This window comes from Phoca vitulina, unplaced genomic scaffold, assembly GCF_004348235.1.
Source record: "Phoca vitulina isolate PV1807 unplaced genomic scaffold, GSC_HSeal_1.0 scaffold37, whole genome shotgun sequence".
Taxonomy (NCBI): domain Eukaryota; kingdom Metazoa; phylum Chordata; class Mammalia; order Carnivora; family Phocidae; genus Phoca; species Phoca vitulina.
In genome coordinates, this window is record NW_022589740.1 from 560887 (window position 1) to 583244 (window position 22358).

Below are 22358 nucleotides of genomic sequence, written 5' to 3' on the forward strand. Positions count from 1 at the left end.
CCATCCACCCACCTATCCATCCATCCATCCATCCACCCACCCACTCACCCATCCATCCATCTACCCACACGCCCATCCATCCACCCATCCACCCACCCATCCATCCATCCACCCGCATGCCCATCCATCCATCCATCCACATACCCATCCGTCCTTCCATCCACCCAACCACCCACCCACCCACCCACCCATCCATCCATCCACCCATCCACCCACCCATCCATCCATCCACCCACATGCCCATCCATCCATCTACCCACATACCCATCCATCCACCCACCCACCCATCCACCCATCCATACATCCACTCATCCATGCATCCCTGTTCCATCTACCTATGTAATGAATATGAACTCTTTGCACGTGTAAAGTGCTATTTTAGGCACTGGGAATGCAGCAGTGAAGAAGTCAGGTAGGGAGCTGACCCTTATTCCACATTGCAGAGTGAAGGACTGACACTAAATAATTGCACAGTTATTCATTGGCCAGGGTGATAAATGCTCAGAAGGAGAATTTCGGAGTGCTCTGAGAGCACGGAATGGGAGATGCCTCATAACTGGGAAGCCAAGCAGGCTTCTCTGCACTCAGAATGCGCAATGGGACAGCCTCAGAGCACTGGCTGCAGACCCCGTCCTGACTCTGGCCACTGGGTTGCGTGAGGTTGAGTCTTGCTGGTCTGACTACTAATTCCTTTCCTGACAGACGCCTCCAGAACAAGCCTCTCCCTTCTCTGGGCAAAATCATTCATGTGTCCCTAGAATCAGTTCCCTGGAGCAATCTACCTTAAGGATTGAATCCCATAAAAGCAAAGCAGAAGAAGGAGGGAAACCAGGCAGAAGTCCCTCGTCCTGGTGCCCCCCAGGCTCTGCCAGAGGCTGTTGGACCACAGCCACAGAGCTGCTGACCACCGTGGATGCCACGGAGTGGCCCAGGCCCATGGCGGGACGGTATTTCCTCCTGGGGCCTCATCTCTGTTTTATGCCCCTGCGTGGTCCTGACCCAGATAAGCCACAGAGGAAAAGAAGTCTCCCTGCTCCTTGCCGCGGGGGAGGTGGAGCTCTCTCCCCTCTGTGCGTGTTTGAGGTCAGGGCAGTCGCCAGGCAGGGCTCGGACCTCTCCGAGGATGGCTGGGAATTACACCCGGGAGATGGTTACACTGGCCTTGTTTCTGCTCTCTGTGGCTTTGCCTGGATCTTCAAGAAAGGGACCGAAACCCTCTGCTTTGTGCGACGGTGTCATTTCTTTGTGGGGACGGGACTTTTCGGCTACTCCCAAACTGGCTACCTGTTAGCTGTGGCCACTCATTTCCTTGCACACAGAGTAGCAATTACACAGCCAGAGGGCATCCACCGACGGGTCTGTTCTCCTCCATGACGGGCCCTCTTCCTTCTGGAAACAACTCTTAAAATAAACATACAGACTCCTCCCTCGGTTATCTGCCTGGGAACAGGACGAGGCCACCACCTTGAACTGCTCCGGAGCCTGGGCCAGTGGGTCCAGCCGGGGACTGCACGGCGCAGAGGGTGGAGGGCTGGGAGGGGGAGTGTGTGCACGGGTGAGTGCGCTCAGGGCACACTCCCCGCACGCGGAGCCAGGACAGGCTGTGCCCTAACTGTCTTTTTAAGCTTACCAAGAAATGGTTTCCACCCAAGCATCGTGATGATAAGACACTGGCGTGCATGAAGCTCGTCGCAGGACAAAGAGCCACATCACTCGCCCATGCCAGGTAGCAAGACACTGCACAAGTGAGGAGAAAGTGAGTGTCCTTGAGAATTGGAGCCAGAAGGCGCCTTTGACGCCCATCCCTAAATTAATTGGAGGAAGCCGAAGGCCACGAGGTCAGCTGTATTGTCCAATGGAGTGGTCACCCCCTCCTCATGCCCAGCTCCCATTTTACCCGAGACAGGCCAATTCTGCAGCTCAGCCCTGGCATCTGGGAGGCCCCAGAACAAGGAGGTCTTGACGGAAGTGGAAAAACAAAGGGCGGGGTCGCGTTGGCTCCTTCCGATAGGTCTCACGAAAATCGACCATGCTTTCCAGTGGGCTCGACTTCTGCCAAGCCCTCCGAGGGCCGGTGGGGGTTTACCACGCAGCGTGGGCATGCTCTGCAGGAAGGACCAGCAGAGGAGCCAGAGGTCCAACCACTCACCAACACCCTCCACGGAAAAGCTTGTCCACGGCGACGGCATCAGCTTCCTACAGGGTTTGCGCCACAGGAGTCCAGCCCGGGATGAAATCCTGAGAATTTCAGAATTCAGAAGATAGGAGCCCTCCATCCAACACCGAAGGATGCTCTCCTTTCGGACACGCCCGATGGCCCTTCCCTGGGGTCCGGCTGCGTGTTAGAGATTCCCTGTCCGCAGGGACCCACACCGACGAGCGTGGAGTGCGCTGTGCTGGATGTGACGGTCCCTGCGTGTGCCCCCATGTGTGGACAAACCAGCACCCGAGCTCAGTGCTGAGTGTGGAAGGATGACCAGGACGGGGATCCAGCCTTTGAGGACTCAGAGGACACAGTCAGACAGAGCCCACATTTTAGTGCGGCGTGGGGAAAACAGGCGGTGGCCAGTCAGCATTCTGGGGGTGCATGCCCTCAAAGCTCCTTTCTTTCCCATGAGCTGAGTGAGCCCGATGGGGGGCACCGGGAGAGTGGGGGCTCCGGCTGGACTCCCGTAGCCTGCACCTCTGCAGGGGCCATGTGGGGAGGGGAAGGGTCAGGAGGCTCCTGAGGGGCCCGGACCTGCTCAGCGTGGACAGACGGCGGCTGCAGGATAAGGCTGCCAGGCTGGGAGGGGTCGCTTGCTGGGTCTCGGGGCATTCCAGCTTCTCCTGCTGCAGCCCCCTCTCATCCAGGAGCTTCTGAAGCAAAGGGGGCTGACTGGCTGCAAAAGAAAGACCCCAACCCCACAAGGTGTTTCGTTTTGGATTGATGATGAGTCCTCCCAGTCCAGCTTTCAGAGCTCTGTGTGCCCCCTCACCAGCCCAACTGGCCCCCTGGGCCCCGCCTCGGCCTCGGGGCCCCTCACCCACCCCAGTGCCATGTGGTGAGGTGCTGTCCCTCTGGGAGCCGACGCCAAGGGCAGCCGAGGGGGCGGGACTGGCTGGGCTCCTCCCTGCTCCTCATCCCTTCTTGCTGATGCCGGCATCCGTCACTGTCTCCTCCCACACCTCGTCCCCCTCATGCTCGGGCCGGGGCCAGAGGACCCCCGCTGTATGCACACAGCACCTTGTAGCTGGGGCGCAACCCCACTCTATGACAATCATACAGCACGTGTCTCCTATTTCACTGCCGCACAGGGCACCCCGTGCCGACAGCCCGACAGCTCTGGGCATGCAGCCCTTCAGAGCACAGTACGCACTGTCTCTGGGTCCCCAGCGCCTGCTCAGTGTGGCCGGCGAGCTCCCAGCAGACGCCCACGGAGGACTGCATCCGTGGTGGCCGCACAGAAGACCCCAGAGAAGGCTAGTGGCTGGAGACGGCCATGTCATTGTGCCCATGGACCTGCCTCTGGGCTCGACAGGGCCGGGGGAAATCTGGTGTCAGCTCCTCAGTGGCCCAGCCTCCCCCAGCGGTGGATGCCCGGTGCGGTCAGAACAACCATGTGCGCTGTGCTTCCTCACGCTGTGGCCGCTGGGCTCCAAGTGAGCCGGAGAGAGGGGGGAGAGAGAGGAGACAAACGAGGGAGGGTCCCACGGTGCGAGGCCTCGGTGCCCATATCATTCACGGACCCGGGGTCAGCCGTTCTGGGCCTCGCGCTGGGAAACACACGGCTCTCTGCTTTCGTGTGGAATGGCCACTCCACATGCCAGAGTTCAGGTGAAACCGAGATCTTTTAGAAGGAGGGAGCTTGCCATACAACAGACCCTCCGTGCTCTGAAAGCTGGACAATGTGAAGAACAGCACTGGACGTGCAGAGGGGACATGGTTCCGCCTGAGCCGCCCAGGGCTGCGCTCTGGGAACCACGCACAGACGGCCGCGCCCACAGAGCCGCAGGGGCAGGGGGGCTGGAGGCACCTCCTAAAATTGTATTAGTTTGAAAACTGTGGGCCGAAGTTTCCGTGGACTGTGCCGGAAAGGGAAAATACGACTTTCCTTCAGAATTTATCATCCCCCGTACTCGGCCCAAGTCCCCATGACCCAGCATCCTGTTCTGCATCTATTTTTCTGGAGAGAGACCTCAGCGCGGGTGCGAATTCCAGCCGAGCCAGGAGGGAGGTTTATCACAGGCTGTGTGGTTGCCGTTGCATTGGGAGGTCAGACGGGGGAGGAGAGTGAAGAGCCGGGGGCGCGGAGGGGGGCACAGGCTTCCCAGCTGAGGGAGGGGGCTCGGGGGCCTCATCCTGGGACTGGAGTGCCGGTCCCACCACCCTCCGTGGATGGTGCAAAGGTAAAGACACACCTGCCTTGCGGGGCTGGGGCCCGGACTCGAGATTCTGGGGCTCTGCGGGGAGACGGGGCAGCAAGAAAGCCAGACCAGACCTCCGACCGTCACGACCTCAAGCCACGGACCAGCTCACAGATATAAACCCTGCCGCCCACCGTCCGCGCACACGCAGCTCTCCATGGACTTGCCTGGGGTCTGTGAGTTGGGGCGAGGCCCCCTCGAGTTCCCAGCACCCACGCCTCCGGGCTTGGACGGCTGGTAAAAGGTCGACGTTCGAAAGGCCCTCTGGATCCTGAAACATAAACACTGCATAAGAATGTTAAAAAAAAAAAAAAAAAAGATGGTTTCCATCATTTTCCCAGCTGTCTGAGTTAATGGGCTGCTTCTCTGAGAACTGGGGAGATTAGCCTTAAGAGGAGATGCAGATGGCCAAGTGTGACCCTCGGGGGACCCAGCCCGGGGCCTGTCACACAGCTGTTTCCTGGTCCCCTCCCCCTTCAGTAAACACTCGGTGAGCCGGTGAGCCGAGGGCCTGGACTGTCCCAAACCCTTTGATGTGTGGGGAGGATGTTGGGGGCGCAGATTTCAGTGAACTCGAAAACCAGGCGGGAACCTCTGTGACCCCGGGGGCTCGGGAAGGCAGCTGGGCTGTGAGCAGGCTGGGGGCCCCATGGGAAGACCGGGGCGCAGCCCCCAGCCCACCCCGGCCTCGCCAGATCCTGTCTGTCTGAGTAGGTGGCGTACTGGGGCCCGTATGAGTGAAAACACTTCCATTCTCGGTTTCCATTACAGGCCATGGCGCCCCTGCAAACTGGGGAAATGCTCCCACACAGGGACTGAACACCAGGCACGAGGGGGGGTCTCGGGAGTGCCTGGGAAGGAGGACCGCGGGTGGAATGGGCATGTCTGTGTGCAGGCCGCCCCCGGGTGACAGCTGGGTGACAGCTCGGTGACACAGCCATGCGGGCGAGCGCTGGGCGTCCACGCAGGGGATTACCACCCAGCTGAGCGGGGCCTGGCTCTGCAGGTCTGAGCTGGGTGCTGTCACGAAGCATCTCACGTCATGGCCGGGCTGGGGAGAAGCGGGGGGCCAGGCCGAGGCCGGGAGGGTTAGCTGCCCGTGTGTGTGAGTGCCGGTCGGCGTCTGTACCGCGTTGGGGGCGATAGTCCCCTCGGACGGCTGCCTAGTGGGTTGCAGGCGGGCACGCAGGGCGCCCCTTGGGCGAGTGCCGCTCAGAGCGGACACCCAGTCCGTGAGGCCCCTTCCTGCGGTTTCTGTGTCCCGTCTCTGACTCGTGCGTCAGACGTAACAGCACAAACACACAGGGAGCACAACACGATTTCCTGCTCTCCATTTTGCCTTCTTGCTAAACAGTCTCAGAGCATTTTCTTTTTCCTGAATCTGCTATAAAAGATCTACAAACTGTCCTCAAGTCCGGGGAACCCAGCACCTCTGCGGGCCCAGAGGAGCGGAGATTTATTCTGCTCTCCCGAGTCAGGGCCTGGAGACTTCTGCGGCAGGCGGCTTGCGCCGGCGTGAGCACTGGCAGACGCTAGCACACCCCAACTCCCACAGGCCATGACACAGAGCTTTCACAGGCCTGAGGACCTGCCGGGCTGGAAAGGCCTCACCTGCTCATTCCAGCACCTTCCTCTCCCTCGTACAGAAAGTGAGGTCCAAAGACGTCATTGGCCCCTTGGAAGAAGCAGTGCCAAGGCCCTTCCCGAATCCCACTCCGTCTCTTACCTGTACCCCCATTCCCAGCGTGGGAGTCTGTGTGGAAGGCCCCGAGGGCAGCCCCACCCACCCTGTCCTTTGCCCTGCTGAGTGGGCTCAGAAGTCAGGAAGGTGCTCTGGTTCTCCCCTCAAAGAAATATAGGGGTTGTTTTACTAGAAGGTGAGGGAGAGGAGAGTATTGCCCCAGACTTCCTCGCCCGAAGCGTGGTCTGTGGTCTGAACTCACCATCCGCGCCCCCCTACCCCCGCCGGCCTGTGTGTGATGCCGATGGAGGACCTGGGCTTCTCGGCAACGCGGGCCCCAACCCTGTACCTGCCCAGACTGGCCTGTGGGAGGCGGGAGAGTAGGACCCTCTGAGGGGCAGCCCTGAGGTCTGTGGAAACTGCCTACACAAACCCAAGGATGATTCAAACATTAATTGTGCCAGAATAACTCTTTATGAATGAACCAAGGGGAAGACTAGGTGTTACCAAAGACACAGGCTTCCAGTGACAGAGTGAATGATCACGGGGATGGAAGGCACAGCTCGGGGAATAGCGTCAGGGGTACTGTAATCGGGGTGCACGGTGACCCATGGCAGCTCCCTTGTGGGGAGCACGCGTAGTGTATAGACTTGTTGAATCACCGTGTTGTACACCTGAAACTAGTGTAACATCGTGTGTCAACTATACCAATAAAAAAATTTTAATAATATATTTCACCTAACCCAATTTATCCAAAATATCATTTCAACATGTAATAATATAAAAATTATTAATGAGGTATTTTACCCGATTACTGTAAGTCTTAGAAATCCTGTATGTGGATAACTTACTTAGAGCGCAGGTCAGTCCCCATGCTAAATTTTCATTGTTTAAGGGGAAATGTGGGTCTGCCAAAACAATAAAGTCATATTTAATGGCAAAAACCCCCCCCCAAAAACTAGGTGCTACTGCCCTCCATCCCAAGCTTCTTGTCTTTTTTTTTTTTAAGATTTTATTTATTTATTTGACACAGAGAGAGACAGCTAGAGAAGGAACACAAGCAGGGGAGTGGGAGAGGGATAAGCAGGCTTCCTGCTGAGCAGGGAGCCCAATGTGGGGCTCGATCCCAGGACCCTGGGATCATGACCTGAGCTGAAGGCAGATGCTTAATAACTGAGCCACCCAGGCGCCCCCCAAGCTTTTTGTCTTTGACTAGCTATCAAACACCAAAAGAAGCCCAATTCAACAATTTATAATTATTTTTAGAACAGATACAATTCCATTTCAATGAAATTCATGAGATGTAAGTTTCTTGGAAGATTTCTAATTTTGAAATAATTCTGGCTTCACAGGAAGTTGCAAAAACAGTAGAGATGCCCCACATACCCTTCACCCTCTTCCCCTCGAGGGTTACACCTCCTGAAACTATAGTCTGTTACTGAAGCCAGAAAGTTGACATTGGCACAGTGTGCATGTGCAGTGCCATGTCATTTTATCACCTGTGTAGATGGGATGTCCCATCACCGTGGAGATCTCCCTGTTACGCCCATTTCCACCCTGGCCGCTCGCTATCCTAACACCTGACCCACTGGTCTGCTCTCTGTCTCCACAGTCTTGTCATTTTCAAGTGTTCTGTAAGGGTCGCCCTGAGATCTCTCCACACTGGTTCACTTCGTTTTGCTGCTGAGTCATATTCCACGATATCCACAAACCACCATTGTTCAGACATCACCTCTTGAGGTGGTTTCCAGTTTGGGGCTATCACACCATAAAGCTGCTATGAACATTTGTACGGAGGTTCCCATGTGGAGATTTTTATATCCCTTGGACTGATGCCCAGAAGTAGGATTGCCAGGTTGTATGGTAAATGTATGTTTAGGTTTTTAAGAAACTGCCAGACTGATTTCCAGGGTGGCTGCACCACCTTACACTCACACCAGTGATGGATGTGAGACCTAATTTCTCCCCAGCCTCGCCGGCACTAGGCATTGTAACTATTTCAGCTGTTGGAATATGTGATAGAGAGATAGATAATAGATAATATAATCTGATATCTAATATATATGTATTCGATATGTTATCTATGGAAACTTATGTGCTCGTTGGCCATCTGTGACTTCCTCCATGAAATACCTGTTCATGTCTTTTGCCCATTTTCTGATTGGGTTGGTTTTGTTTTTACTCTTGAGTTTTAAGAGCTGTGTGAATGTCCTGTGTACAAGTCCTATGTCATCCATCCCAGTCCATGGCTTGTCTTTTCACCCTCTTCACCTCAGCTTTCTGAGACCAAGAGTCTCTAGTGTGGCTGAGGTCCAGCTGAACTGATTTTGTCCTCTGATGGATCCTTGTTTTGGTGCCATGTCTCTTCATCACCCTCGGCCCTGAAGATTTTCTCCTGAAAGTTTTATAGCTTGATATTTTACATTTAAACCTATTACCCATTTTGGGTTAATTTTGTATAAGGTGTGAGGTTTAGCTTGAGCTTCATTTGCCTCTTGCATGTCCAATTGCACTTATACTGTTTGTTGAAAGACTGGGATATAAGACTAAAAAATTGTTTTAATTTGTCATTTTATTTATGAATACATAGGTGAAATTATGTTTCTTTGAGGTAGGTTTTTTTTTTTAATTTTATTTATTTATTTGACAGAGAGAGAGAGCACAAACAGGGGGAGTGGCAAGCAGAGGCAGAAGGAGAAGAAGGCTCCCTGCACAGCAGGGGGAGCCTGATGTGGGACTCGACCCCAGGACCCCGGGATCATGACCTGAGCCGAAGACAGTTGCTTAACCAACTGAGCCACCCAGGCGCCCTCTGAGGTAGGTTTTGACAGTGAAACTCCTCATCAGGAGGGCTTTGGATCCAAAATGCGTACACAGGATCTGGTGTCCATGCCTCCTCAAGGGCAGGGGTCTTACCCTGGGGCCTCGGTTTGGTGCTTTGTTGGTTTCCTATGGTGGGCAACGTGTTAGCAGAGTGGCTATCTGCCGCTGGTTGATGGCAAAATGAAAGATCTCCCTGTGCCCAGTGCCACCAGCACTCAACCCAATTCTCCAACTAACACAGGGCCCACAACCTGCTTTCTAGGCATGTGGGTGCACATGGAGCTTGTCTGAGGCTCAGGGCCATGTGGCTGCCATTGGGAGCTCTGGGTCTGGCCCCCAGAGAGTAAGAATCTGTTTTAGGAAACACACAGAATGGATGACTAAATGGCTGGGAGTTAAATCTAATAAACTTTGTCAGTATGAATCTTCTCCTAGCACACGGCTTAAGTTTACAAAGCAGCAACTTTCACTGCATTCTTTATAAGGAGATTTAACATAAATTCAATTTTTTTCTTTTACCACCAAAACAAGAATGATTTTATGCTTGTGTTCCGAAGAACTGAGGTCTGGGTGTGCATATGGGTTTGGTGTTGATAGAAAGTAATGAGAGTGAGGGCTTTTGTTCTATTGTCCTATCAGGCTCTCTGGGTCCTTTCCTGTGAGGGTGAGGTTCTGCTTACTTATTGGCCATCTAGTTAGTTTATTTTCATATTTCTGCCCTTTAGGGGGTACGTCTTCCTTTGGGAACTGGGGGGATGAGCATCAAGGCAGAGATCCAGTGACAGAACAATCCCCATGGCTGTGGTCCACCCCTGATCCGGCCTCCCCATATCTGGCCTCCATTTTAGGCCATAGTGGGACATGCAGGCAGGGAAGATGTACAGCACCGGACCTTTTCTGGAGCCCAGGCAGGGGTCCAAGACACCCAGATAGTGTCCTGATAGGATCAGGAGGACACTGATGTTGGCTGCTTTTCAGTGAATCGCTCAGACCTGCAGTCAGCATGACTGCATCATGGGGACACTGGGATGTTGTTAGATGAGTAGCATGAACCCTCACCCCATTCTACCCACCACCCCAGTGCCAGCCACAGCCGTTGAATAACCTGTTATTTGTCTGGACTGCGTGGAACACAAGCACCCTTTCACAGCTTTTCCATCTTATCCCCTCTTCTTCTCCCCTACTAAGGCATTAAGAAGCAAGAGGACTTTCCGTGGGTACTTCTTGACTTTTTAAATACCAAAACAAGTGGTATAAATGAATACAGCAAGACTTCTGGGATGGGAGACATGGTCTTGCTGTGATTTGGGCAGGAAAGCCTTCATAGATCACGGGCTCTCAACTGGGGCCTTGAAAGGAGCATGTGAATTAAGTGGTGAGTTCCCCCTTTCCCTTGGTACACTCACAAGTCTCCAGAAGCCCCTTCATGATGGATCGTATGTGCGAGCCAGCACTCAAGGGTTAAATAGCAGAAAGCCTGGTTGTAGACGATGAGATCCAGATTTAGGCCGAAATTTGAGTTGATACATCCCAGGCTCCATTCCCTGGGAAAATAAAGAGAAAAAGGTGAATCTCATCTGGTGGTGCTGGAGAAAGTCCCCTTGGAGAGAGACCATCACACAGGAAGGGGCTGGGAGCTGGGCAAGGAAGTCATTACTATGACATTTCAAACTTGCAACTCCAAATCCAGAGCAGATGGAGAGTGTTAGGTTGCATTTCTGAGCTGGATTATAAATCAGCTCAAGGTAACCTTGGCATTTCCTGAAAACCACTGCAGCCTCACTGGGGGACATTCAACATTCCACTGCAGAGAGCTGCAACAGATCCTGCTGTTTAGGGCAATTATAGTTAAAAAGCAAGATCGGCAGAGTGGATAAAAAAAATGACTCAACTGTATGCTGTTTATGAAAAACTCACTTTAAGTTCATCAGCATAGTTAGGTTGAAAATAAAAAGATTGGAAAAAGATATCCCATGAGCCTATCAATGGAAAAAAGTCATGAGAAGCCATATTAATTTCCAATAATGTGGACTGCAGACCAAAGAAAATAACTAGAGACAAAGAAGGACAATACATAAAGATAAAAAGATTGACCCACCCAGGAAGACGTTACAATTCTAAATGTGAACACAAAAAACAACAAAGCCTTAAAGTACATGAAGCACAAACTGGTAGAGCTGAAGGAGGAATAAATAAATCCACAATATGGTTGGGAACTTTGACACCCACCTCCCATCGCCTGGAGAGAAAATCAGCATGGATAGAATATGAGCAACACAATCTACCAACAGCATCTAATTGGCACATGTATAACCCTTGACCTCAGAACAGGAGAACACACATTTTTTTTTTTTCAAGTGCCCATGAACATTCACAAAAGCAGACCATATCCCGGACCAAAAACAAATATCAAGGAATATAAAAGTTGGAAGTCATACAGAGGATATTATGTGAGCATAATGGAATCAAGCTTGAAATCAATAGCACAGAGACAAAAAAAAAAATCTCTGAACACGTGGAAGGTAAGGAGCACACTTCTGAGAAATCCATGGATTCAAGTGGAGGTATCACAGGAAATGAAAAAAATGTAGAACTGAATGATGAAGGAAAATGAAAACACAGTGTATAAAAGAACGTGTGGCTAGGGCAGTGTGGAGAGGAAAATTCATAGTACTAAGTGCTTATGTTAGAAAAGAGAAGTCTCACTTCATAAATCTAAGTCCGTACCTCCAGAAACTTGAGTTGATACCTCCCAGGTTCCTCCAGAAACTGAAAAAGAAGAGCAAAACAAATGGAAAGGAGCAGAAGGAAGGAACTCATCAGGTTCAGAGCAGAAATCAGTGAAATAGAAAACAGGTAAACAGAGAAAATGAATAAAACTACAAGTTGGTTCTTCAAAGTAAAAAATCAATAAAATTGATAAGCCTGCAGCAGGAGGGCTCAGCAGCACCAGGATGGAAACGAGACCGTCCTGCAGACATCCTCAATCGTTAAAGGGATTACAGGGGAAACAAGGAAATGCTATAAATAACTTTATGCTCATAAATTTGAATCTTTAGAAGAAAAAGGCCTTCTTTGAAAACCTAACGCTGCTAAAACTCAACCAGGGTGAAATAATCTGAATAGTCTGAGAACGATGAAATAAATTGAATTCATAATTGAAGGTCTCCTGAAAAAGAAGTCTCTAGGCCCAGGCACTTCCACTAGAGAATTCTACTGAATACTTGGGCTTTTGGTTCAAGACATTATTTTTATTATAATGGTGCAGGAAGGGAATCCCTACTTTTGCAGTGTATTCTTAGGTACTGTTTCTTCTTCCTGGAGACCCTGGAGCAAAAGCAGCCGTGCTGTGTGTGCCCGGCCCTGTGGGTTCCCTACTTTCCCGTCTCCCAGGGGCCGAGCACCAGCTTCTCCTCCAGGGTTTGGGGCCGGAGCCCATGAGTCTGACGTGCTGAAGGGCAGGTCCGGGAGCAGAAAATCCTGAGCTCAGAGACACAAATCCCAGGAGGCACCACTGGAGCCCTCCAGTGGGATTAGGGGCAGTCAAAAGGCCAGCCGGGGAGCTCACCGGATGACTGTCATTTCCTGTTCTCAAAATTTCCTTTAGGATCTGCAGCCTGGCTGTCGTGTGGGGAGGAGCACTGGCCCTGGCGCCGTGGGCCTGGCTGGTGCTCCTGGCAAGACCCTAGGACCTCACACGGGGGCCTGTCCCGGCCGGGTCCGATCCCGCACACAGGGAGACACGGGGGGCTGTGGGTCAGCGGACGGGTGTGCGTGTGTGCACGTGAGGACATGTGTGCAAGAGCGTGAGCCAACATGCACGTGCGTCCGTGTTTGAGTGTGTGTGGAAACGGGACGGCACCTGCGCGTGAGTGGGTGTGTAAGTGTATGTGTAGAGCATAGATGTATCTAAAATGTAAAGACCATTTTTAAAAAATATAACCAAAGCCCCATTATCACCTACAAATCCTAACAAAAATCCTCCATGGCCTCCACACCCGGTCAGCGTTCACTCCTCCAGCTGTCTCGGAGATGCCGATGGGGGGGCTTGCTGAGTCAGGGTCCGAAAGAGGCCGTGCTGGTGGAAACGTCCCTCACTGTCCTGCACGTCATTTGCTGCATCAGCTGCTCCTTTATCTTCCAAAATCCTTCTCAGTTGGTCTGTTTTTGGGGCGCCTGCGTGGCTCAGTCGTTAAGCGTCTGCCTTTGGCTCAAGTCACGATCTCAGGCCCTGGGATCGAGCTCCGCGTCGGGCTCCCTGCTCAGTGGGGAGTCTGCTTCTCCCTCTGCTTCTGCCCCTGCTTGTGTTCCCTCTCTCTCAAATAAATAAAATCTTTAAAAACAAACAAACAAATAAATAAATCTGCTTTTTTCAGACTTTGCACCCAGAGATCGTTGTTCAGCGGGTTCCTCTGCCCGAGTGTTTCCGCGGGCTGGTGCCTGGACCTCAGGCCTCACTGCCTCCGGGTGCAGATGTTTGTCAGGAATAAGCTAGAGGGTTGTGTCCTCCGGGCAAGGGGCCACTGCGTCTGTCGTGTCCTCGTTTGGGGTCACAGGGGCTGCTGAGGTCAGGCCCAGAGGGCTGGGGCTCTGGCTGGCCCTGTATTTGCGGGCTGCACGCCCACCCTGCACCGGCTCACACAGCAGGGCCGCGGTGCTGTTGCTTTTATGGGAACTTCAGTGCCAGGAGGAGGGTCCCCGTCCACAGCCTGCCCTGGACGGGCTCATGGCCCCAGGAAGGGGGTCCCGTGAGCTGCTCGGGGTTGGTGATGATGGTGGGGCCCCTGCTAGCCGTCTCCTCCTCAAACGAGTGGGCTCCCTGTTCCTTCAGCGCTCTGCTCCATTCCCACGCTGGGCTATGGAGGGCGTCTCAGGCACTTGGCAAAATCTGGGAGCGCTCCTGGCTGCTGAGAAACAACGGCACCACGGGCAGAGCTGGGCAGAGTTGCCAGATGAGTCTCAGGGCCTCGTCTTGAACGTTTCCGCAGAAAGAGATGAGACGAGGGCAGATGGGGACTGTGTGCTGGGCTGGCGAGGGGACGGTGGGGGTAAGGACGCTGGGACGCCTCCTGGCAGCGCCACCCCCCCCGTCCCAGTGCTGCACCTGTTGTCACAGGATGCTGCTGATAAGCTGCCGTAAACGGGGGGCATGCAGGGTCCAGGGCCTGCGGGTCTCAGATGACGGGTTCTCTGAGGGGCACAGGCCTGCCGCGCTCCGCTCTGGATGCTAGGGGAGCGCTAGGAACTGGGGGCAGGACCAGCAGCAGGAGGGGAGGCCGCACACAGCAGGGTGTTTGCCCTGTGCCAGATAGACCCTCCCTGCCCTCCCGCCGGAGAGCTCAGTGAGGGGCCTCACCTGCTGGTCGCGCTCGTCCTGGGTCAGGGGTGACAGCTGGTGTCGGGGGAAAGGCTCGCGGCGTGGCCCCCGATGCACACGTAAGCGATGAGGCCCTGAGATGTGTCCGCGTGGACGATGCTCGTTTCCACCAACAGGAGGCCGCCTGGGGAGGGGCGCCCGATTTGGGATTCCAGAGCTTCTTCCAGATGAGACCCGGTTGCCAATGATGGCAGGAACACGAGTGCCGGCTCCGCCGAGGACCGACACTGGCGGGAACGGTGAAAGGTCCTGGCCAGGTGTGGGGCCGCCTCGGACGACCAGCCGGCTGTGAAGTCTGGGAGTGGTCAGGTTGTCTCTGGTCCACCACTGACGAACAGGGGACGGCAGGTGACCTCCAACAAGATGTTTCCCTCGTTCCTTTTTCCTTTGTCTCCTAAACAGGAGATTTGACCAGCTTGACATTTTTACCAAAGGAGAGAGGGGGAGGGGGTGTCCACTCAGGTCAAGTGCCCGGCCCCGCATCACCCCTCAGCCCTGTTCCCCCTTCTTTCTGGAAGCATGGTCCGACGCTGGGGCTTCGCTGTGACAGCTGAAAGCAGGACCACAGTCCTCGGCGGGTCCTGCCAGGGGACCTCAGTGCACCTCAGACGCCACACACCAGCCCCGTCGTCCCTCAGGAACCGAAGCCCCCAGCCTGCAGCGAGTGGGGAGGAAACGTTTGCTGTCACCACCTCGAAGGGCACTGTGAGCGAGATCGTGTCCTGGCGGGAAGCTTCTCCGTCTTCTGCTCCTCATCGCTGCTCCTCATCGCTGACGGTTGTTGGCAAACTTCCGAACGGGAGGTTGCAGCTCAAAGCCCCTCCCGGAAACCTGGAGCGGCAGGGCCCACAGGCGCTTCCCTGGACAGAGGCGGCTGCAGCCGTAAATGGTCAGAGCTTTTCTGTGGTTTGTTCACGTAGGATGATGTTCGGCCGAGCCACGCTGGAGTCCTCCAGCAAACATTCCTGCAGTTTGGGGGAAAACATCGCTGGAAGCCTCAGTAGGTGGTCGTCTGAGGCTAACGGGGGGGGGTCCCTTGAATTTCCAGAGCATTCACAGGGCTCGGGGGCTCCAGCTCTCGGCCCACACGGGTTCGTAAGCTGCTTCCTTCTCGAGGCTTTGTCCGGAGCCGTGACATCGCGCTGGCCGCGAGGGACCGCGCGCCCACGCCATCCCTGGGGTTGTCCACCCCCTCGTCTCAGTCTCAGTGAGTGAATTCAAAGTGCCAACAGCGCATCCGCATCCGGCAGACTTTCTGATCTCTCTTCACAGAAGCGGCTCCCACTTACAAAGTAGGTAAACGCGTGGCAAGAGAGACAGTGCTGGTTTCCCCGGCTTGAACAGCTCATACCGCCTCTGGTTTTAAGCTTTTAAAAGCAGATAAAAATTGTTTTACAATGCCATTGATTTGTTGTGACCCCTTTTTACTAAGGGCTGGGGATATGGTGCTGCAGGTGACAGGGCCAAGAGAAGCAGCCCGGGCGGGCACCGTGGTGGAAGGAGCCGGAGCTGGTCGACCACCGCGGCGCCCACCTCCCCCGCCCAACCCCCAAGCCGTCCCGACGCGCTGCCTCCACCAAAGCCGTGGCCAGTGGGGATCTGTCCTCCCGGCCAACGCAGAACACAGCTCGGACACGCATGTCGTCTTTAACAACGTGAAAAGTCACCCTCTGCAGGAAGACAGATGTGAACAGATCCTGTTTGTGAGCTTGGCATGGGATGAGGGAGGTGTGTTTGTGCATGCACGCACACAGAGTGTGCATAAGGAGCAGAGGGGAGGAGAGCCGGGGAGCCCCAGGGACACCCCCGGGCAAACTGCTCTCTGAGGAGAAAGACAAAAAGAATGGTAGGAGCTGTGTCAGCCCATAAAGCTCTTAAACCCCAGGGATTGGGGGGAGGCCAGGGGAAATCGGGCAAAGACTCAACAGTAACCTATAAAAAAGGACAAGATAAACGCTCCCTGAGGGGAGCACTTAAACCAATTGTGTTGGATCCATAGATGCATCATATGCAGTTATTAATAATCAGATATGTCTTTGCAGCCATAAAGCAAACTCTACAAGTTTAAAACTACCACCTAGAAATATAAAATAACAAATACTGTTCCCAGTGCATAACTAAGCAGAAAAATGGTACAAAGTGAGCATTCAGAAAGAGAAACTATGTTTAGAAACCGAGTATGTGACCCGTGTGGGGTTCCCATGTTGGGAAGTGAGGGCCCCCTGAGTGGACGGGTCCTTGGGCATCGGGACCGTGTTGCGTCCCCGGATCCGCGTGGAGAGCCCGCGTCTGGACTAGATCCACATCAGACTGGGATGTGAGCAGGAAATCACTGTTGGTGATGTCCGACTTGCCTTTGAAAATCTGAGATCCGCGGCATTGCCTTAGTTCCGGGGGGCAGGTGGCCCGACAACCCACACTTGAGCCTGGAAACAGGGAAATCCTTGTTGGTAAAACTGCTGCCCGTGAGAGTTGGGGCTCAGTGAACTGAGCTGTGAACGGAGCTGGAGGTGTGTGGGGGACGAGCTCGGGGATGCTGGGCAGTGTGCAAGGAGAGCGGAAGGGAACAGGGGCAGCTCACGGTTGCAGTCCCTTGGGGCTGGACGTGGGAGACCAAGGGCTTCCAGGTCACGGCAACGCGAGGTGGGACTTGGAGGAACAGAGGCCAGCAGGAGGGCAGCAGACCTTCTCCAGCGAACAGAGAGAAGAGGCCCACATGCGTCCGAGGGCCTCCAGCAGGTCGGGAGGCAGGAATAACATCCAGGGGAGAGCTCGGGGCGTGGTCCCTGGAAGCCAGCAGACGGGAACCCCGTCCAGGTTCGGAGGGAATCGCATCACTGGAGAGACCACGAATGGAGACAGCAATGTGACAGCGAACATGCTGAGACCCACAGATGACACATGGGCGGGCACAGCAGATGGCATCAGCAGCCCCCCCACCACCTCCCGTCCGTCACGCTCTTCCTGTGGGGCCAGCACCCCGCCACCACGGACGGAGCTGTGTTCTCTCCCCCGACTCGGCACCCTGGGGACGACGGCGGAGCCGCCATCGTGGGACGGCCATGGCCAGGCTCTCGTGGGACATCGGCGCCCGGAGCCCTGTCATCGTGCTGAGAGGAGACCCGACATCCCAGAGACGCCCCCCCAACCCCCGGGAGGAGCCAGGCCATCTGGACCCTTGCTCTGGGTGAACTAACTCCCAGCGCCAGCTTGCCAGCCACGAGAGCGAGCCACGGGGGACGTGAGTCCTTCAGCGGCATCCGAGCCAGCCCGGTGCCACCACGGAGCCCTGCCCAAACTTCAGATTTGTTAGCTGAGTGAATGATGTGTGCTTGTAAGCTGCTGGCCTTTGGGGTGTTGGTCGCGCAGCGTGGACCAGCACAACAGCCCATGAGCAAGATGCTGGCCTGACGCCGCCCCTTCCCAAGGATGAGTGCACCCATCCTTCCCCACACGCTTCAGACAGCAGACAAGGGGGGCCTCCCAGGTGCTGTATCATCGAAAACAATGGATCAGGGAGCCCCCCACCCCGAGAGTGTAATTAAGGCCTAATCGAGAAATCTGGACTCCATGGGCAGGCGCCTTCCCAGGGACCGTCTAGCGGGAATCCATGACTTTGAACCAGTAACTGCCGTGTGTCTCCCTTTCTTCTTTTTCTGAACGAGCAATGATTGTAGGCACCTGCCCCACCCTGCTGCTGCCACAGGACCCATGGGGCGCAGGGCTGACTCGACCTTTGAGTGCGTAGAGAGATTTCCCATCTGGTCCTGATGCAGAGGGACGTGCATCCCGGGACTCGGCTGATGCGGGGACAGGATGGCTTTCCGCACGGTCTCCCTGGGGGTGGATATGAGAACATGCGAGGCATGGGCAGCGGGGGTGACCCGATAGTCTGTGACCAGCAGGGCAGAGTTCACAGACTCCTGGCGCTCATCCAGATCCATCCGCACCTCCGCATTCCCAGACTCTTGACGTTAGGTTGGTCATGTGACGAGTTCTGGCCAGTGGGACTTGGGCAGCCCATTGCAGGCCTGGCTCCTAAAATGTCCCACACCATCATCCACGTCTGTGCTGTCTGTCCCTGCAGCTGAAGGCAAAGGGTCCCAAGATGCTTGAGTCACTCAGTGGAAACAGCCCAGATTCACATCAGACATGCAGTGAGCAAAATTAACATTTTTTAAAAAAAATGTTAAGCCACTAAGATTTGGGGTTATCTATTACAGTATTTAGGGTTAATTAGCCTGTCTACAGTGATAAGCGAAGACTATGAATAGATACATTAAAGTGGAAAGGACCCAAATGGCCTATAAAAATGAGAAGATGCTCATCACGATGAAAAGCAAAACAGCACTTAAATACCATTTTCCTGCCCTATCAGATTGGCAAGAAACAGTCTGCAGACAGCGAGGAGAAATAGAAGCTTTTCAACATCGATGGTGGCAGCCTGGGGAGTCAGAGTTCAGGGCAGGAAACAGAAATGGATATAAGCACTTTAAGTGGAAAGATTTCCTGCAGATAACAGGGCTCTGACCAAATCAGGGGACGAGCTGGGAGGACGGGAGAAAGGGGCTGCAGGCTGCACATCCCGGGAACAGAGCCCCTGCCCGCCGCCCTGAGCGTGCAGAGCCCCACCAGCAGCGGGGGGCGGGGGCGGCCAGGACACCGCTGCTGGAACCGCTGGATCCAGGGGCAGAGTCCTCCCCGTGTCCCCGAGGCAGGAGAGCTGGGGTGCTGGCCACACCGGGGGCCACACAGACAGACCGCCCTGGACTCTTGCTTGCCTCCGACAGACTGCCACTCAAAACAGTGGGTGTGAATTAGGAATCTAAACCATCGGTTTCCATATGGACAGCAAATTAAGTTAATTTCATTTTCTGACCAGTCTGGCTTTGTCCAGTGAATTTATTCTTCTCCTGATTACAAATAAACATGCACTGAGATTCTGAAGTCCCCTTTCCATGCTATTCATCTGTTTCTGCACCCCATGGCTGCATAGAGTCCTTATAAAACGCTTTGTTTCTGATACAGCAAGTCATACTCAAGTCATAGTTCTGTACATCACCTGGTGCTCATCACGACGGGCGCACTCCATCATCCTTATCCCTTAACTCCACTCTTTAATTTTCATTTTAACTAGCAAACATTGTTAACCCACCCAGTAGGTAATGGTGTGCCGGACACTTGCACACCCTCTGCCAAGGCCCAATCCGTGTTTTTACAATCACTGTGAATGTGTATCTGTTGCTCTGGGCACTCTTAAAAATATGCAGCATTGGGCGCCTGGGTGGCTCAGTGGGTTAATTCACACCCACTGTGTCTTTCCATCCTCATTTAAATTGGTTTTTTTATTTACTAAGAAATAAATTTCAGTTAGATTTGAGAGCTAAATGTAAAATCAAAATTATGCAAATATTAGAGACAGTTTAGGAGAATATAAATGACAGAAAATAGTCTTCAAACTTTATTGTTACTTCCGTGACTGAAGAGAAATCACAGTGGGAAACACGTCACAGAGTATGTAAAAGGAGATAAAAAAGAAAAACCCAGGGGTGCCTGGGGGCTCAGTCGGTTAAGTGCCCAGCTCTTGATTTCGGCTCAGGTCACGATCTCAGGGTCATGGGATCGAGCCCCGAGTCGGGCTCCGTGCTCCGCGGGGAGTCTGCTTGGGATTCTCTCCCTCTACCCCTCCCCCTGTATGTGCGCTCCCGTGTGTGCTCTCTCTCTCTCAAATAAATAAATAAATCTTAAGAAAAATGAAAATTAGAAAGTATATTCAGCAGAATTATATGCAAATAAAGAACACTGAAAATAGCTCAGATTGTTTGTCCCTGGAAAAAAAAAAAGATGAAGTGTGGTTATTATTTTGTTTTCAGACTTCCTTGCATTTTCCAGGGATGCCTGTGTAGTATTTGTGATCTGTGCACATGTGGACCAGCTAAGGGCACGCCTGCAGTTGACAAGTGAGGTTTCCTGTGTGCACAAACCAGGGGACCGCGCCCCATGGCAGTTGGGTGGTGGGTGGGGCAGACGCCCTCCAGTGACACGGGGTCCCGGACCCTGGGGACAGTCGCAGGATGGTCTGGGCAGGGACTGGCCAAGTCCTGTAAATGAGGGCCTCGCCAGGAGAGTCCGTGATCCGATCCCCAGAACATTTGCTTTCATGTGCAGTTTTGTTAGATGGGTTTGTGTGCCGTTAGAGAGTGTCCTGGAGAAGAGCCGCTGGTCACCGGGTGGCCGGTGCTGAGCTCTGCTCCAGACCGCGAGTAAGACCTTGGAGAAGGTGAACGCTTAACTGGGTCTGCTTTCCTCGTGTGGACTGTGGGGCTGTGTGGACAGTCTCCAAGACAGAGAGGCCCGTTTACGCTTCCTCCGTACCCCTCCACGACCTGACTCCTTTGCGACTCACCCACTGCGTATTTTAAAAGTAGCGATTTGCTTGTAGGAGCTTTTGCTTAGAGTCTATTTCTGGTTTTTCTGTTCAAAGACAAGGACAATTGAGTGGGAAAGGATGCTAGATTTCTTCTCACTTCATCTTGCTCAGGGCAAGGCACGGCTGACCACGTGGTGCCCACGTGTCCTTGTGAGAGGCACAGAATAAGCAGCGTTGCCGTATGTGGTCTGGAAGGCAAGGCCTGTGGAGTGACAGCCGCAGAGCCCAAACGAACGGTCTCCATGGTGCAGAAGCTGGATTCCCCAGCCAGCAAGTCCACGAGCAAGTCCCTCCTCTTCCCATGGGCAGCTCTGCCACTCTTTTTTTTTTTTTTTTTTTAAGATTTTATTTATTTGCAAGAGAGAGAATGAGAGACAGAGAGCATGAGAGGGAGGAGGGTCAGAGGGAGAAGCAGACTCCCTGCCGAGCAGGGAGCCCGATGTGGGACTCGATCCTGGGACTCCAGGATCATGACCTGAGCCGAAGGCAGTCGCTTAACCAACTGAGCCACCCAGGTGCCCCGAGCTCTGCCACTCTTGAAGGGTCTCCCCTGAGGACACCAAGCTCTGGGGCATGGGGGGGGGGGGACTTTGTTTTACTTCATTGATTTTATTTTTTCATGGCAAAAGAATAGGCCCCTCACCGGGTCATTTCAGGCACCTCTAGCAAGTGCACCTGCAGTCTCTGGCAGCTCCCCTGGGCAGCGCGGGGGACACTTGGGGACAGCCCCAGAGCTCACTGATGTCATTCAGACCAGCCGATCCTAAGGCCGCTTCTGCTGCCTCGTCTGTTCCTTCCCGTGGAAACCACAGTAAGATTCCAGCCCATGCATCCGCTCGCTCCCTCTGCCGCCGGACTCCCGCTCCCCCCCTGCCTGGGTGGCATGTCCCCTCCTCTCCCCTGGCGGTCATCTCCTGAGCTGCTGGTCTCGTCCTGTCTCCAGTTTTCTATTAATACCCTCTACTTTTGAAGCACGGTGGCAGTGACCACGGTCCTCACGCAGATTCCCAGTTCCGGCCGTACTTCCTGGGAGGGGCTCATGGTTATGCATCTTGTGTTTTAAGCTCCAGAATGTCTTGACTGAGTAGGAAGACATTGTTGTTCTTTCCATGTTTCTCCAGGGCAGGAGATACACATCAACCCAGAGTCTGGGTTGGAGTTGTTTATTATTCTTGGAAGAATAGGGAGAGAGGAGGCAAATCTTGCACCAGTGTGCTTGTCCCCGGAGAGTCGTTATGACGATGGTGGCCCCACGAGGAGGCCGGCTTGTGGGGGGGACAGCTGACCCACTGCCCACGGATGTGCCCCTTCCCCGAGGGAGGGAGGCAGGCGGCCAGGCCTGGACTGGACCCTGCCCGCGGGGATGCTCCTGCCCTTGGGGACACAAGCCACTGGCCCTGCAGCCCAGCCCAGCTGCCACCCAGTCTCCCGACACGGGGGCCTCCGTTGGACGTGCCCCACTTCAGAAAGCCAGGATTGAAAAGGACAAATTTCAAGTATGAGCCAGCCGGGCCAGTCCACTTCTTCCCGCACATCACTGAAGTCCACGGCAATGGTAAACCTACGTGGACGCCCAGGGACAGAGCCCGGAGGAAGCTCCCCACCCCGGCTCAAACATATTTTTCTTTGTTAGCACAGAC